Below are 17611 nucleotides of genomic sequence, written 5' to 3' on the forward strand. Positions count from 1 at the left end.
ACCGCTCAGCAATTTCATGGAGTGCCCACGAGTTCTTGTATTGTGAGAAAGGGAGAAAAGTACTTCTTTCTCGACCTGCTCTATCCCATGCATAATCTTATAAACCTCAATGATGTCATCCCTCAGCCATCATTTCTCCAAGCTAAAGAGCCCCAAGCCCCATTTGGCAAAGTCTCTGCTTCCCCTCACTCCCCAGGGTGCCAAACACAAACTGGGTAAACACCAAGAACAACAACAACAGCAGCAGCTCTGAGAGTATCTTCTGCCAGACTATCTAAGGACATCTTAAATAGGACGCTGGACTAGATGGACTATTGGTTTGATCCAACAGGGCACTCTATACTTGCACTGCCATTTAAAGGCAGCTACTTGTTGTGCCTGCCTGGTTTGCTCCACAACCTAGTACAAGAAGGTCTACATTGCTTGGAGCCAGCATGCTGTAGTGGTTAAGAGTGGCAGACTCTAATCTGGAGAACTGGGTTTTGATTCCTCACTCCTCCACAGGAAGCCAACTGGATGACCTTGGGTCAATAACAGTTCTCTCAGAAGACTCTCAGCCACACCTACCTCACAGGGTGTCTGCTGTGGGAAGAGGAAGGGAAGGCGATTGTAAGCCACTCTGAGACTCCTTCAGGTAGTGAAGGATATGGTACAAAACCAACTCTTCTTCTACCACAACCTCACAAATTTCAGCCATCACGCTCCAGGGATGGTGAGCTAATCCACAGCCCCTCCCTGTTCAGACAGTAAGACCGAACAAGTGTAGTGTTTTTCCAGAGATCAGACTTAGGACATTCAAAATACAGGGAAGTTTAATAAATGAATAAAAAGATTACACACATTCTGTTCATGCATTTCAGTCTGAGCAAGGAAACGAAGAAAAGCCCTACACTAGGTACTTCCTAAATGTTTTTTAATTCAGATCACGCTAGCTTTATTTGAAGTTGTGGTTGTTTAAAGTTCATCATTACCTTAATTGTCATGGTTGGGCTGGGTTTTCTCTCTGCCAAGTAGACAAGATGGAGCCCCTAGGTAAAAGCTCAGTCTATCATGGTTTGCGCTCCCAAGTCAACAGCAAGTTGTGAAAGTAAGGCAAGAGCATAAGAGAAAGAGAGAGAGTTCTTCCTCATGTCCTGAGAACTTATAACCTACTTTAGGGAGTTCGTCCCAGCCAGTGGTTGCTTGGATATTCCTGTCACAAAAGGAAGAGCTTACCTTCCAGCCATTTGGCTCTTAGCAGTCTCTGGGCCTTTCTGCAGTCTCCTTTTAATCCATATTCACTGCGGTGTCCTCCAAGCAATTCTGCATTAAATCCAATTCAACCTTCTTTTTAATCCAGTTTTTTTTCCCCATTCTGCACTAAAATCGAGTTCAACCTTCTTTTTATTCCAGGTTTTCCCCCCATTCTGCATTACATTGGTCCTCCAAGTGAGGCACTCCAAGGGGATCTGTCAAGGATGGGCGAGTGGGCGTCAACATGGCAAATGGGGTTCAATGTGGCCAAGTGCAAGGTGATGCACATTGGAGCCAAAAATCCTAAATATAAATACACATTGATGGGGTCTGAACTGGCAGAGACTGAGCAAGAGAGAGATCTTGGAGTTGTAGTAGATAACTCACTGAAAATGTCGAGACAGTGTGTGACTGCAATAAAGAAGGCAAATGCTATGCTGGGGATTATTAGGAAGGGTATTGAAAACAGATCAGCCAATATAATAATGCCCCTATATAAATCAATGGTGAGACCTCATTTGGAATACTGTGTGCAATTCTGGTCACCACACCTTAAAAAGGATATTATAGCTTTGGAAAAACGAACACTGACAAAATCTGAAGTGGCAGGCAAATGCAGAAAGGACCTCTGTCCCTCTTGGGTATAACCCAGCAGTTGGGTGTGAGCCAGTCAATGTCCTGCTTCAGCCACTGTAGTAGTAATTTGTGTAAAAAGCTAAATATTTTGTCCTGTTAGAATGTTCTTGAGGTTGTCTCCCAACAGGAAACTGACATGCAGTGCCTGTGTAGAAAGTAAGCAGTAGCAAGTATAACTGATACAGAAATGTACGCTGTATAAGAGGTATAAGAGGAAAGAAGGAAAGCGAAAGGCAAAGGTGAAAAGGAAAGATTTATCCAACTGAATGCAGATTTCCAGAGAACAGCAAGGAGAGATAAGAAGGCCTTCCTGAATGAGCAATGCAAAGTAATAGAGGAAAACAATAGAATGGAAAGGACTAGAGATCTCTTCAAAAAAACTGGAGAAATCAAGCGAACGTTCCATGCAAAGCTGGCCATGATAAAGGACAAAAATGGTAGGACCTAACAGAAGCAGAAGAGATTAGGAAGAGGTGGCAAGAATACACAGAAGGATTATACAAGAAGTATCTAAATGTCCATGACAACCACATTGGTGTGATCACTGACCTCAAGCCAGACATCCTGGAGTGTAAAGTCAAATGGGCCTTAGAAAGCATTACTAAAACAAAGCTAGCGGAGGTAATTGTATCCCAGCTGAGCTATTCAAAGTCTTAAAAGATGATGCTGTTAAAGTGCTGCACTCAATATGCCAGCAAATTTGGAAACAGCAACAGTGGCCACAGGATTGGAAAAGGTCAGTTTACATTCCAATCCCAAAAAAAGGCAATGCCAAGGAATGTTCAAACTATCGCACAATTGCACTCATTTCACATGCTAGCAAGGTCATGCTAAAGATCCTACAAGCTAGACTTCAGCAGTACGTGGATAGAGAACTGCCAGAAGTACAAGCTGGGTTTCGAAGAGGTAGAGAACCTCAAGAGCCTCTTGCTGAGGGTCAAAGAGGAGAGCACAAAAGTTGGCTTGAAACTCAACATCAAAAAAACTAAGATCAATGCATCCAGCCCCATCAGTTCTTGGGAAATATAAGGGAAAGTTACAGAAGCAGCGACAGACTTCACATTCCTGGGATCCAAGATCACTGCAGATGGTGACTGCAGCCATGAAATTAAATTGGGCTGCCAAGTGTGGGCGGGGGGCGGGGAAACCCCCGCTTTGAAGGCCCGATTTCCACCACGGTGGAATCGGGCCCCAGGGGGAACTCCACCCATATGATTTTCCCCACGACGATCTGGGCCACGCCCCCAATGTGAATGACATCGCACGTTACTTCCGTCGACGTGCTGGCGGCGTGCGTGCTTTGCGCGTGCATCCAGAGCCAGAGAGGCCTCCCCCGCCGGTGAGTTTGCCAGACTTGGCAACCCTAAAATTAAAAGACGTCTGCTCCTTGGGAGGAAAGCGATGGCAAACCTAGACACCATAATAAAAAGTAGAGACATCACCCTGCCAACAAAGGTCCACATGGTCAAAGCAATGGTATTCCCAGTAGTCATGTATGGCTGTGAGAGTTGGACCATAAGGAAGGCCGAGCACCGAATAATATGTTCTTTTGAATTATGGTGCTGGAGAACACTCTTGAGAATCCCTTGAACTGCAAGGAAATCAAATAAGTCAATCCTAAAAGAAATCAACCCTGACTGTTCCCTGGAAGGCCAGATACTGAAGCTGAAGCTCAAATACTTTGGCCACCAAATGAGAAGGGAGCATTCACTGGAGAAGACACTGATGCTGGGAAAGATTGAAGGTAACAGAAGAAGGGGACGGAAAAGGATGAGATGGGTACAGTGTTATAGATGCAACGAACATGAAATTGAGCAAACTCCAGAGGGTGGCAGAGAACAGGGGCCTGGTGTGATGTGGTCCATGGGGTAGCGAAGAGTCGGATTCGATTGTGCGACTGAACAACAACAAAAGAAGTTGACGTATTGGGGATTTAGGAATTTTATTTTGCAACATGTTTTGTAAAAAGTTTATTTTGGTTATAGATTAATGCTTTGATCTGAAGAAGAATATTTAGAAAAGAGGAGAATAAGAAATCTGGAAACCTCTTTATCAAACTTCTACTCTATATTCTCACAACTGAGTCCGGTCTTCCTTTTGTGGATCCTTTTTGGACCTTTTGCATGGACTCTATACTGTTTGAGCTGTTTGCTGTTTACTGTTTATGTATTTAGACTGAAGAGCTTTGCTCTCATACTTAAGTGGGTTGTCCCTCGGACATTCATTTCTTTTTCTTTATTCTGCTTCATCCAGTGCCATTGGAGTTGGAGTGCTCTGTGCTGGGAGATTGACAGCTCCTTTCATCATCCCCATCCCTTCTGCCAGCTACTAGTCTGCAGCTCTATCCCCTGTATATGGACAGAGAGTAGTCACAAGGCTTGCGTGAACTGTAACAATGAGGTGATTTGAAGGACACCAAAATAAATGGGAAGGAAATTAGAAAATGGAAAGCATGCGGTGGTTTAATAAATACTAAGCTAGTATTTGCCCTCAGCAGAGAGCAGTTAGTTTTTTCAATTACTCCAGTGTATACTCTGCTTTATTATAAAGGCTCCTGTCAACGTGTTAATTTAATAATTTCGGGGGGGGGGGATGAGAAATTAATAATAATAAAAACAGACTTAGGCTGCTACTTGATCACCAACAGCCACATCCAGGGCAAAAAAAAATAATAATCTACTGTCACTTGAATCTGGCTGAGTTTATTCAAATGCAGCCCAGCCCAGTGGTGAAGCTCTTTCTGGATGGGGCCCCCATAAGAATGGACATGGGAGGTGCCCCATTCAAATCTCGCTTCTGTCATGCTAAAGATTACAGGATAATGCACATGAAGCACTTGGAACATTGCAAATGCTATGGCTTTTATCTGGTGGGGCAGCTGTGCCAGGGCAGCAGCAGCTCTTCCAACACAACAGCTTTTTTTTGGGGGGGGGGGGGATTTTTGCCAGTTCCCTGGTTGCAAGTTGCCCTCCTCCACACTAATTCTTCAGGTTCACTAACCCAAAGGATTTCAAGGTGCAAAGATGGGGGTGATGTTTGCCATCCTCTAGCACAACTCTGCTCATGTTTCTTAAGATCCAAGGACCTCAGTACATATCCTCACATGTCCACTGAGGTCCTTGGGGTTGCCACATACAAGATGCCCCCCGCCTTTAGGGTAGCCCACCTGGCATCAACTACAGCCTGTCCCTTTCGTACTGTAGGTCCTCCTTCAGGGAATGGGATCCTTGAGCGAATGAAAGGGGTGTCACCTCCAGAAAAGCCGAGGTAATACTACAAGGCAATTCTATTTAAAAGGTGTTTATTCGAATATCTTGATTGGGGGAAGGGGTTTTATGTTATTCTGTACATTTTTAATTTGCACTTTGTAAGCCACAAGGAAAAATGGGATATAAATATTGAATAAACAAACATCTAAATAAATATTAGGTATTGTTACTGCACAGCCTGTGACCAAGGCGGTAGAAGGACCATCTCAACTTGCCTCAAGATTAAGATCATATTTAGTGGCCCTGTTTTGCCCCAATATCAGATGCAAGGTGGGTGAGCACCAAGGTCTGAGCCTTCTCCATCATGGCACTGATACTACAATGCGTACATAACTCTCTTCCCACAGAAGTTTCCTTGGTGCCAAATGTAATGTCTTTTAGGTTTCTCCCAAGCCTTCAGATGTATTGATGTTGTTCTTTGCACCTACCCTTAAACTCTCCCCTGTTTGATTTATCTATGGTATGCCAAATAAAGGTTCTCTGCTCTGATAAAGGTATTGTTTTGTTGGGCTCTGCTCCTTCCTGACTTGTCCTCTGGAACTTCAGGCTGAGCTACACAATAGATTGGGAGTTCCCTGGACCTAGCATCCACACTTTTCTCTCTCTAAAAAGCCAATGTGCTGGCCTCTGATTTGGATCAGAACCATGGCACAAGGAGAGTGGAATTACGTTTTGTTGCTCCCCCTTTCCCATCCTACAACCCTCAGAAACTATTTGCCTGTTGGGCAAAGAGAAAGGCACTGATGCAGGTTCTTACAGTATGGTCTCCCCTACCACCTTATGCTGTAGTAGTCCCCATCTGCCTTAGGCCTTTAAGTGCCCACCTTTTTAAATACAGGGATGTTCATTACATGGAATTCCAAGAAACATGTGTGATTGAATTCTGACATACTGGCCATGAATAAGTCTTACTTGTTTATTCTCTGGAACAGACATATAAATAGGGAAGAGAAAGCATGTTTTTAATACTCACCTATCTTAAATGTTCCCTTCATATTTCAAGTTAGCATGTTATGGACAAGAGTTTGAGCGTTCCCTTATTAGTTTTTGATGTGTGGGGAATTTTCAACATGGGGAGCATTCAATCAGGCAATCACCCACCCACCTTCCTTCTGTAGAGTCATAGACCCTGGAAGATTATACCGTATGCTTTCTTCTAAACGTTAGAATTAGCTCATTTTGTAAGAAGTCAAAAGCAGGTGTCAGAGAGAACGTATCTGATGTAATGTAATAAAAGGTTTTAGACAGGAAGGCTATTCTAATAATTTGGGACAAAATGTGAAGAACAATTCATCTAAATAATGAAACTACAGAGTGGCAGAGCATAATTATCCAGCTGGCATGGAGCCAGGTCACCAAGTGTTAACACCTTTGATCTTCAATCAGCAGCCCTTTCATAGAGAGAGAGGGCTTTTTATCATTTATGTATCAGTAGTACTACCAATAAGAAGGCAAAGGAGGGAAAACTGTAGATCCCCATCTCTTTTTCTTTCTCCTTAATTATTTTACCACTGCATATTTTTGGAAGACAGTGGAACTTCCTAAATACTGATTAATTAGCAGTCTTTGCGGTTAGAAAGTGTGGTAAATTATAACACCGTTGCCTGGCAAAAACAGTATTCTTTTATGCCAGCTGCTGACATTTGCAAGCAAGCTAAAAGAGGTTTTCTGTCCTGACAAATGGATCTCAAAACTAAAGGGACTGCCCCGGATTCCAGCCCAACAGCAGAGTCTTACAGGGATATAAAGTAGACATACTGGGGAGGGGGCTGAAATCTTCCCCTATCCCAAATACTCCAAGACAGCATACGATTTAACAACCAAATCCCAGGGAAAAAAATACAATGGCCAAACAACTATTACTTAGGTTACCACACTTCCAGCTAGTGCAAGAACGAAATAATCTTATTTACCAGAGAACAGGCAATAGACAAGCAATCCCCAATGTGGCCCTCCCCAATACCTTTTCTGGTACTCGCCAGTGTTTTTAGAAAGTGAGTGGGGCCAAATGGGTCTTTTCCCCAACAAGGCTTCAGATTGGCCACTGGAGATTTGATAGGCTGCATAGATCTTTAAGAATGTTGCTTTGGGACTTCCGGTCTATGGAGCAGCGATGGCAAACGCTCTCCCCACATCGGGGAAGGGCGAATCGCACACCAGTGGAATGGAGCGGTGCCTCCTCAAGTGACACCCCTGCGGAGCCTTTGTGATAGGCTCCAGGCCAGGGAGCTTTTGAGGGGTAGCCTCTTTGACGGTGGAATGCCGGAGAATTGAGGCTCCCCTCCACCCCGACGGTCCAGCCACTGAGTGGCCTTCGGGCACAAGCTGGTCTGACCGGGACAAGCGCTGGAGATCGAGCGGAATGGCGGATAAACCGAGCGCCGTCAGAGAAACTGGCCGGTAATGAACATGAGTTCTGAATAAAACGGAGTACTTTAAAAGCAATTCCCCACACACACACTGATAAAAGAGACTGCAAAGAGGGACGCCTCTGATGCAAGTTAACTGCCAAGCGACACGAAGGTGGAGTGGGGAGGAAATAAAACAAATGTGTTCTGAGAGACTTATCTGATTTGCGACGTCGTTGGGCAAGTTTTTCGAATTGTGTAGAAGCGGTCGAACTGTAAAAAAAATGGCAAAATGGCGGCCCAGCAAAGAAAGTTTAAAACGAAACCACCTGGCAGCCAGAGTCCGAAACCGGAAGAGGGAACAGATGTCATCTTTAAGATCAACGATAGAAGATAGACTCCATTTTTAAAGCTAAAGAGTTTCTACATCGTCAGCTGGGAACAGAGGAAGAGTCCAAAGAGGATGAAATCAAGTCTAGTGACTCTGCTACCTCTGAGGAGGACTCTACTACAGAAAAGGGTGCAGGACCTGTCAGAGTTGTATACGATTTTAGAGACAGAAAGCCGAAGTAAAGGCAGGACTTGGAAAATGGCCTTTTGAAGCGAGAATAAAAAGATGATCAGAGATTGCTCTCATAACAACTAATAACATAACATATAAATGGCAAACTGTTATAAGCAAGAACTCCACAAGTATATTGTAATACTAACACTTATTGTACTAACATTTTTATTAACAGTGAAAAGATCTCCTCCTCTTGGGGTTTTAGTTTAGTGTGGTTTTCTTTTCTTTATCCCTAGTTGTAGTCCCCTTCCTAATATTTCGTTGTAGTTTTGTAGTCCACTGCAAAATAAAAAATATCCCTCTGGGGATTAAAAAAAAAAGAATGTCGCTTTGGCAGAAGCTGCTACTACAGCACGAAGATTTTCATTGTGTGACTGAAAGGAAGCTGCAGCAGATATTCTGAGCCTGGGTCTGCCTTCTGAAGCAGACATCGTATGCCGGTTTCACCTCTTGTGGCAGCCATTATGTTGCTTCACCCACCATACTTTAAATACTGAAGATCCTCCTGGCTGAGCTGCTTTCATTAAGGCACTAAAGTGGCACCAGCCACCTCTGCTTAGCCAATATAGGGCTTTCTGCAGACTGGGAATCCCTACTTCATAAAGAAATAAAAATCCTTTCCCCTCCTAAGCTAAACAGCCAGTTGAGAAAGGTGCATGCTTCTCAGGGGAACAGCCATACTGGGTAGAGTGGTTTAATCTTCCCCTACCCCAAATACTTAAGGCAGGATTTAGGGTTAAAAAACAAACTCCCAGTGCAAAATAACACACTGGCCAAAGGGGAAGGAGAAACAGAGAGAGAAATTGGACTGTTCAAGTTCCTTAAAGCATTCTAGAGGTGATGTTGGACTAGATTTACTTTTGGCTTGATCCAGCAGGGCTCTTAAATAATGTCAAGTATGAAAAGGCCCATATTCCAACCGGAAGCACAGCCTCCCACTCTCTGCCCTTAGACTTTGCCCTGAGATAACATCAGCAACATTGCAAAGGTTGTGTGTTTTCTTTCTATGCCAATTTAACAAGCAAATGGGGTGTTTTTTCAAAGTCACAGGAAGTATATGACTCACAACCATTTTAAATGGAGGTTTCCCACCTTCCACAAAGCCCCTTTATGGAATCACATAAGAGCGCTTCCCTCAGTTTAGCCATCTTGATAACAAGATTAATTCTCTTTAGGCTGAAACGCAGAAGCTCCCACAATGACGTGTCACTGCCACTTAACCAACAAGGGCTTATTCATCACAAGTGACAAGACAGCAGCAAAGCGAAATTCTTATGTGTGTGTTTTAAAGATTTGCCTGGATGCTAAGGTGCTCTGAACACAAAGTTCCCTCAAAGCCGGATGAGGATGAGAAAAACAAGAAAGAGGAGAGAAAGACTGTTGAGCTGAAAGAAAGTACTTGAGCCAAAGGAAATGAAAGGAAGAATTTAAGCAATTTTTTTTTAAAAAAATCTCATTTTACTGACCTTTCGAGATTTAATCTGCACACACATTAGCTTAAAGAGGTGCTACTGCTTTGCTTGTTTGCCCCATCTGAATCAAATCAGATCCAGCCAACGACAACAAAGCACTTCCTTTGTCCCCTTTAAATTAAGGGCTGCAGAAGCCATGTTGACTAACAGCTTAATAGATTCCGTATAAATACTGGAACAAAGTTTGAGTCCAGTGGCACCTTTAAGACCAACAAAGTACAAATACTGCTTCACATTCCTGTATCTTGTTAACAAGCCGCCTTGGATTTCAAGCGGGCCCTCTCTGAGCCTCAAAGCTAGAGTTTGGGGGGGGGGGCTATGTAACTTGATAAGAGTGCTATTACTTTTACAATATGTTTTACAAGTGCATTGCATCCGTTCTCCTTGTTCTTCCAAAAATTCAATTTCGAACGGATTTTCCTTCAATTTGTCCTGTCAATTTGTTGCACTGCTTAAGGAAAGCACCTTGGGTTTTTTTTATTTGTGTTGCACTTATGGATAATTATACTTTTGCTTATGGGGCTGCCAAGCCCACATCAATCTTGTTCAGTATGCATGTATATGTTCCACGATTGTACCTCAAAAACAGGGACATGATACTGGGCAAAGAAACTGGGATAATGAAAAACAATATCTTCTTTAAAAAAAAAAAAGATTCTGCCCACTGCAGTTGCAAAGAAGAGGTGTGTCATAACATCTGAAAGCTTACAATGCCATCTCTACCCTTCTAAGCACATTGATTTTGATGGTCTTAGAAGGCTGTTAGCTCTCCTTAGGATAGCACTGCTAGAAATGACTGGAAGGAGACATGAACAGAATTCGCATAGTGGTGCTTTTTGTTTTCACAAATGAGTGCCATAACAAAATTATTAAAAATTATACAGATTAATTAATTATTGTGTGGCATTGTGTGTAGAATAGCCAGGAGATCCTAAGATTGTCTGGCAGCCAAAAGTTCTAGCTCTTTAGCGTTATGCACCACTAGGTGGTGAGTTAGACTTGTTTTTATGGCAAGAGATATTTCAGAGGTGCCAATTGCCTGCCTCTGTGTCACAACCCCGGTATTCCTTGGAGGTCGCCCTTCCAAATACTAGCCAAGGTCAAACCTGCTTAGCTTCCGAGATCTGATGAGATCAGGCTAGCCTTGGCTATCCAGGTCAGGACATTATAGAGATTTTGTATATGTTGCAAAATTCAGTTTCTCTTTTTTGTAGGCTATCCAAACACATAAATTTGTTTGGTTCATTAAGAACCAAATCTTAACAACATTATTGCTTTTGTTCTCATTTTTATCCTTCAAATTTTCACCATCAGCAAGCTTCACTATACAAATACCCTTATCTTTGCTATCTGAATATTTAAATCTAAAGTAAACTGCTCCTTAAACACTGCAGTTTTAGGAGATTTTTATCTTATCTTCATATTCAAAAGTATACACGGTAGCTTCCAAGAACTCAAAATTATTGTAAAATATGCATTCACTTTAAAAAAACCCTAATAAAATAATTAAAATAATAAAAAACAGATTAAAACTCAAGAGAGACATGAAGAAGATTACTACAAAAACTATCAAGCAGTACGATCAGCAACAGAACCTCTGAGCAGCCATGCTGGATCAGACCAGTCTTGTGCAGCATCCTGATTCACACACTGGCCAACCAGATGCCTCCAAAAGGCCTACAAGGAGAGAAAGGGGGGGGGCGAAACCCACATCCAGATAGTTCTGTGCTAGGGAAACCAGGCTTCTGAAGATCCAAGGAGGGCATTGGTTATGAAGAAGCCCTGCCTCCTGTATGTACGAAAGGTAATAATAGCTGCTGTTAAGCTTGGTGTTTTATTCTTTATCTGTTACGGGCTCTTTAAGACATAATCAAGGGACACTCTGAGAAAAGGAAGGGAAGAAGTGGACTCCGGTGCCGAAATGATTTTAATTCAGGGGAGTGTTGTCGTTCGTTTGGTGTGCTCTTAAGAAATAAAAGTTGACCTTTACTACATTTCCTGCCTTTCCCCTGGATTGGAGTCCAACTAGAGGTTCCCTTTTCCCAGGGGGGGGGGACCCAGCAGCATTGTGGTGCTACATCACTTCCGGTCACACACAAAAAACAGAAGTAATATAGGGTAGCCTTAGGAATCACTGGAAACTTCCAGGAATTCCTAGATAGAACTATCCCATGTGACTTACTTTTTAAAAAAACTGGAAATGACATAGCACCGCAGCCAGTATCACACGCGCGCCCCCATATCCTTATCCACAGCTCTCCTGCTGGGCAACCCTAAGAAAGACATATGCGAGATAAAGCTGCAGAGTGGAGCTGACAGCCACCATCCCAACAGCATTGCCCATCTGCACCTTGCCATCTTCCCTGCTCCGCCTTGTCTGAGGTGTCTGACCACAACTGGCCACGACAGTGACTTGGCAAGTTTTCTTGTGCTGCATCCACATATTATCACTGCACTACAGTAGTCATGTGGATAAGGCAATTCATTTGCAAACAATGGCTGTAGTCCAACAATAGCACATGATCGAATTATGACAGTTGCGGGAGGGCAGACATGTTGTTCTGTCATAGTAGAACAAAATTCAAGTCCAGTAGCACCTTAAAGATCAACGAAATGTTCCACAATATTACCCTGTACTTCACTGGATATCTGATTAAATAAAATGTGACTCACAAAAGCTTATAACCTGGAAATGTGTTGTTGGTCTTTAAGGTGTTACTGGCCTCGTATTTGGTTCTGTCTAATGATGAGTGGTTGCAGCCTTGAATAAGTAAATTAGCACCATGACAAAGAACTCAGAAAATCTTTTGAACAAATACATTATTTTCACAGGTTAACCGAGACAATGGGAAGTTAATTGATTTTCCCCGTCAGCTAACACTGATCAATGGTGCAACTGCCATTGCGTACCATGGAGGTCCCTGGCAAAAATCACAATGGAAACCATTTCATTGTCAGCACCTCCCAGGAAAGCTTGATTCTGCTGTAGATACGAGCCCACAGCACTTCTAGCAAATGAAGAAACTTATCACTTTATATCATACCAGCATAAATACACCCTTTAAAACACAAGTGAAATGGCTGAACTTTACCATTAGGCATCCATAAAACCACACTGCATACAATCCCATAAAAATCAAGTGACTCTGTAATTGTAATCATAAAAATTACATTAAAATACTGGTATTGTCAACTTAATGGCACCATAAAAAGAGACTGCTATAATGGCCGTCTTTGTTAGCCCATCTGCAATGTTAGTACTTAAAACTGAGGCTTCAGATTGGGTCCTTTGAGGAGCTAGAAATAGTCAGTCCAAGTCCATGAGATGTTTTATAAACGGAACAGAATAGAGCAGCAAAACCTTTTTTAAGGGTCATTCTACAGGTGAACAAAAATCGGCCTGCTGCAGCCTTCCTTGAACTGTCCTGCTTCAGACTGTGGGTGGGGAGACCACAAGTTCTCAGAGAAACACCTACCTGCTCACATGACAGTAACCTTTCAGGGAAAAAGGTTTCAACTTAGCCTTCTTACTGTACTAGTCTTCTATGTGCAGGGAGTTATGTACATGGGGATGACTTTCAAACATATTCCTGCCTGCCCTTTAAAGCCTGAGATGAGAGGGATAGAGTATAATGGCAGGGTCTCAGTTAATTACTCTCAGCATTCCACAATTAAGAATGGTACATCTGCCCATCAGTCTCCAATTTTGATATATTTATTTCCTTCACTATATTTCCTCCTGTAATTAAACCCAAACAAATGGTAACCATATAAACTAAGCTTGTTATCCCTGTTTAGTCCTTGAATCTGTTAATCGTGTCAATGCAGGCTGGGAAACTGACAGCTCTGTCTAGTGGTGCTCGCTCACAGATCATCAAGCAAGCCAGAGGTCCCAACCAATCTGCAGTAATGAAGCTATACTCACTCATGCCCCCTTATTCTCCATATTCTTCATACAACACAGTTGGGAGTTACCTAATTTCTACTGTAGTTGTTTCCATGGTCACCACAGTGGCCTTGTGGCAATCATTGCCAAGAAGAGCACTGCTGTTGTAATAATCAGAGGTAGTAATAATGTTCATTGCCATCATACTTGTCATATGTTTTGGTTCACAGATACCCCTGAACAATGGCCTGGTATCTCATGACTAAGTCTTGGGCTTATACATTTTCCTCTCCCCATCTCGCAAGATTCAATTCAATTAGCTGTTTCCTCTGTAATGCAAGCCATTGTTTGTTCCTTGCATTAAAACTTGCAAGCAATAGCATGCCTTCCAAACCAGGACTGCAAACCAGTTTGAAACCGTTTTGCAATCATGGCTTTACATGATGTATTGAGCCTACCCATTGCATCGAATATTCCTTTCCCCACAGAGGCATGATGGCAACAACCGATCCCTTCCCATCCCACAGACAAAAGCAACCACAGAGGGACTGACTGACAGGCCACATCTGAGAACTTACCTTGTAAGGTTATTTTTTTTAATTATTTCATTGTGAGCAGGCTGTCGCATTCAGAAGAGAAGAGAAAAGAACAGAAGGATAAAGTAAGGCATCAAGGTCTAAATAGATGGCTCCATCGGGTATGACCCTTGGCATAGGCGTAATCTTCGTGGGGGCGGCGGGGCTTCAGCCCCCGCCGAAAGTTTCAGGAAAGTGCTCAGCCTCCCCCGGGAGCCACCCTTGCTCCTAGCACAGCAATGCCTCTGGCCCAACCCCAGCCCCCCCCCCGGGAAATTGGAAAGTCTACACCCTTGACCCTTGGTGAATATAACCTACATGGAGGCACTGTTCTTGGTACATTCCTATTCCATTTTCTGTCCATTCATCAATATAGCTATTCCCGATTTTGGAAAGTTTATTGCCAAATAGGCATTACTCCTTACCGTATAATAAGCAGCTGACAGCATTCTACCCTGAAGACTGGGAATTAGCCATTCTAGTCTCCTCTCATTGAGAGTCTAAACAGGGGTCCACAACCTTTTTGAGCCTGTGGGTACATAGAAGAAGAAGAGGAGATTGGATGTATACTCCGCCCTTCACTTGGAGTCTCAGAGCGGCTTACAAACGCCTTTCCCTTCCCCTCCCCACAACAGACACCCTGTGAGGTGGGTGGGGCTGAGAGAACTCTTACACAAACTGCTCTTCCAGGAACAGCTGTGCCAGAGCTTGTGACTGACCCAAGGTAACATCAGTAGGTGCAAGTGGAGGAGTGGGGAATCAAACCCAGTTCTCCCAGATTAGAGTCCGCACACTTAACCACTACACCAAACTGGCGTAATGACACAGAACTCTGACACAGAATAATGGGCACAGCAACAAAATGGCTGCCACAAAATGGTTGCCACAGGAGGCAGAGCCAGCCACAAAGTGATTGCCATAGCTTAATTTCAGTAATACAGTACAGATCCTTGTGCAGTGGTGGCAGCTACAGTCAAAGCAACATTTTAAAAAATCTGCACAGCCAATCCAATCTCCAGTAATCAATCAAAAGTCTTGCTGGGCAAAAGCCCTACCTGGCACCACCCACTTCTTAAAAACACTTGGCAGGCACCAGAAAAGTTGTCGATGGGTGCCATGGCACCCCTGGATACCACAAGGACCCCTGATCTAGAAGTTATTTTATTTATCTGATGCATTTATACTCCACTTTGCAATCAGATTGGCTCCCAACATAATTTGCAATTAACCTACCACATTTTTACAGTTGCTGAGATATATTTCACTTGGTTATAGGAACAGAAACTCTCACGTCAGTTGGAATTGCAGCCAATGATGTAAAACTAATTTATAAAGATGTAGATGAGAACGAATAAAGCTGCATTATACCATTAGTCCACCTTGCTCAGTACACTCTAGCCTGATAAGCAGTGCCTCTCCAGGATTTCAGGTACTAGGTAGTGGAAAAGAGTTGAGATGCCACATGGACCGAATGTGAGACTGCTGGCATCCACAGAGCATATTCTGTTACTGAGTCATGCTCCCAGTACACTGAAACTGCAGGGTTCACATACCAGCTCTCTATTACTGATTGACAAGTCAAACATTTAAATTCCATGCTCCTCACTCTTTTTCCTGATGCAGTGTCCTATTACCAGATACAAATAGTTAAAATACAAATATGACGATCTCACCCTCTTCCTTCCCTCACATGTAGGATTTTCCCTTCTGTCTTCTTTCTTGCTGAGCAGCCGCTTTATCTATTTTGTTTGTCTATGGCTGTCCCACCCAGTCACTTTATTTTATTTATTCATTAATTTTGATACTGGCCCAGCCCATGGAACTGAGGAAAGAGACAAAGGGTGCGGTCAGACAGCATGCTGGGAGTGGTTTAAATTGCTCCGGTCCTGATGCGTGTTTTTTTAACCTGGAGAATTGTAATCACACTCACCTCCTTGTTCCGGATTGCTGCGCAGCCACATCGCTCCCCACTGTCCACATGCAGGAGCGTGCATCTGTGTTGTTGTTTTTCTCAGTTTGGGCATGCGCACAGGCGGCCATCTGTAGAATTAAAATTTTCGCACATGCACAGAACAGTGATTTTCACTTTAACCCAACTTCTCTAACACTTCCCTTTAAACTTTTACCCCCAAACTGGCCTCCGTGAGATCCCAAACTCATCTAACCAACAAAACTAGGCACCATTTAATCATTGTTTTTAATAACGTGGGAGCGGAGCTCCGCCTGTGCACATACCACCGACACTAAAATAAAATGGCAGGCGAAGAGGGGAAGGCTCGGGCTTCTGTGGGGAAGTGGCTCGACACCGCAGGAACGATCAGACGTCAGAAAAGTGCGGCTAGAACCGGAGAATCAGGAAAACACCACTTGAGGACCTGGTAACAAAACACTCAGTTTTAAAGGGGGGTTGAGCCGGAAAGTGACGGCTGGGGGTGGTGCGCAGATGTTGGGTGTGTGAATGTGGATATAAAATCCGTTACTGAAGTGTGCCGAAAGCAGACTAAACGGCCTGTCTGAACGCACCCAAAATCACCTTCTTATATTCTGCTTTTTGAAATGGCAAATGAGAGGCATTTGAAAGTTCAAAATAAACAAAATGTTTTATTTAACTTGGGGGAGAAAAGGTCAGGTGGAATCAGGTGTAGGATGTATGAGGTAAACAGATAATAAAACTGAGGTAACTTTGTATTCACTCAAACACCAGATAATTTTTGCCAAGTGTTTCTGCTATTCAACAAGGTCTTTAAAACTTTGAGAGGCTTTACTTTCTGCAGAAACACTCAAGCATAGGTTTCTGAGTTTCACTGACACATAAAGTTTAGAAGGCAGGAACATACAACCACGTTCCCCAAATCCTTCTTTATACACAAATCAGGAATCACTCCTTTTTTCTAGAAGCTATTTTCTGTATTAACTGGGTCAGGATCACTTCTCTTTACTAGAAACTATTTTCCTTTTTGGCTTGAATGAGGATCCTCCTCGATCCATTCATTCTCTTAGCCTCCTTCCCAGTCCAGTCAGTGCTTAACTGTCTCTTCTTCAACTGTTAGTTCCCAGCTGTCATTCCTTAACTGACTCTCTCAACAGAATTCCATTAGAACAGCCTCTCATTCAAAGGTTTTCACTCTTAGGCATTAACCCTTGACAGTTCATGCCAAACAAAAGTCATAAAACCAGCAGCAAGAAAAGAAGTGAGATGAGAGATGGCCTGCCATAACCTAGGTATGATTAGAGGTACTCTAGACAATCCAAATCATAAATTCAGCCCCATGATAATATTTACAAACAGGTATGGGGGGGCAGCTGAAGGCACTGGAAAAGACAAATGGTTTTGACTAGTGTTTAAAGCTCAGATTTAATACTGTGTATGTCACTGTGAGAAGGAGTTGCCCAATCAAGGGGCTGTAACTGAAAAGGCCCTGTCTCTTGTGCTCATCCACCTTGCCCCTGCAAGTAGGCCTACACAGCAGAGAGTCAGAAACAGCTCTTGGCTGACAAACAGGTTCATTAGAGAACTAGGAAAAAGGCCCGTTGTGGAAATAAATACAACGGCCTCTAGAAAGAGGCTCTGGGCAGGTGCCCCGGCCTTGGACACTCAGTGTCAATTTGCTGTGACAACCTCAGCAG

This window comes from Gekko japonicus, unplaced genomic scaffold (assembly GCF_001447785.1).
Source record: "Gekko japonicus isolate JY-2015 unplaced genomic scaffold, Gekko_japonicus_V1.1 scaffold1771, whole genome shotgun sequence".
Classification (NCBI taxonomy): Eukaryota; Metazoa; Chordata; class Lepidosauria; order Squamata; family Gekkonidae; genus Gekko; species Gekko japonicus.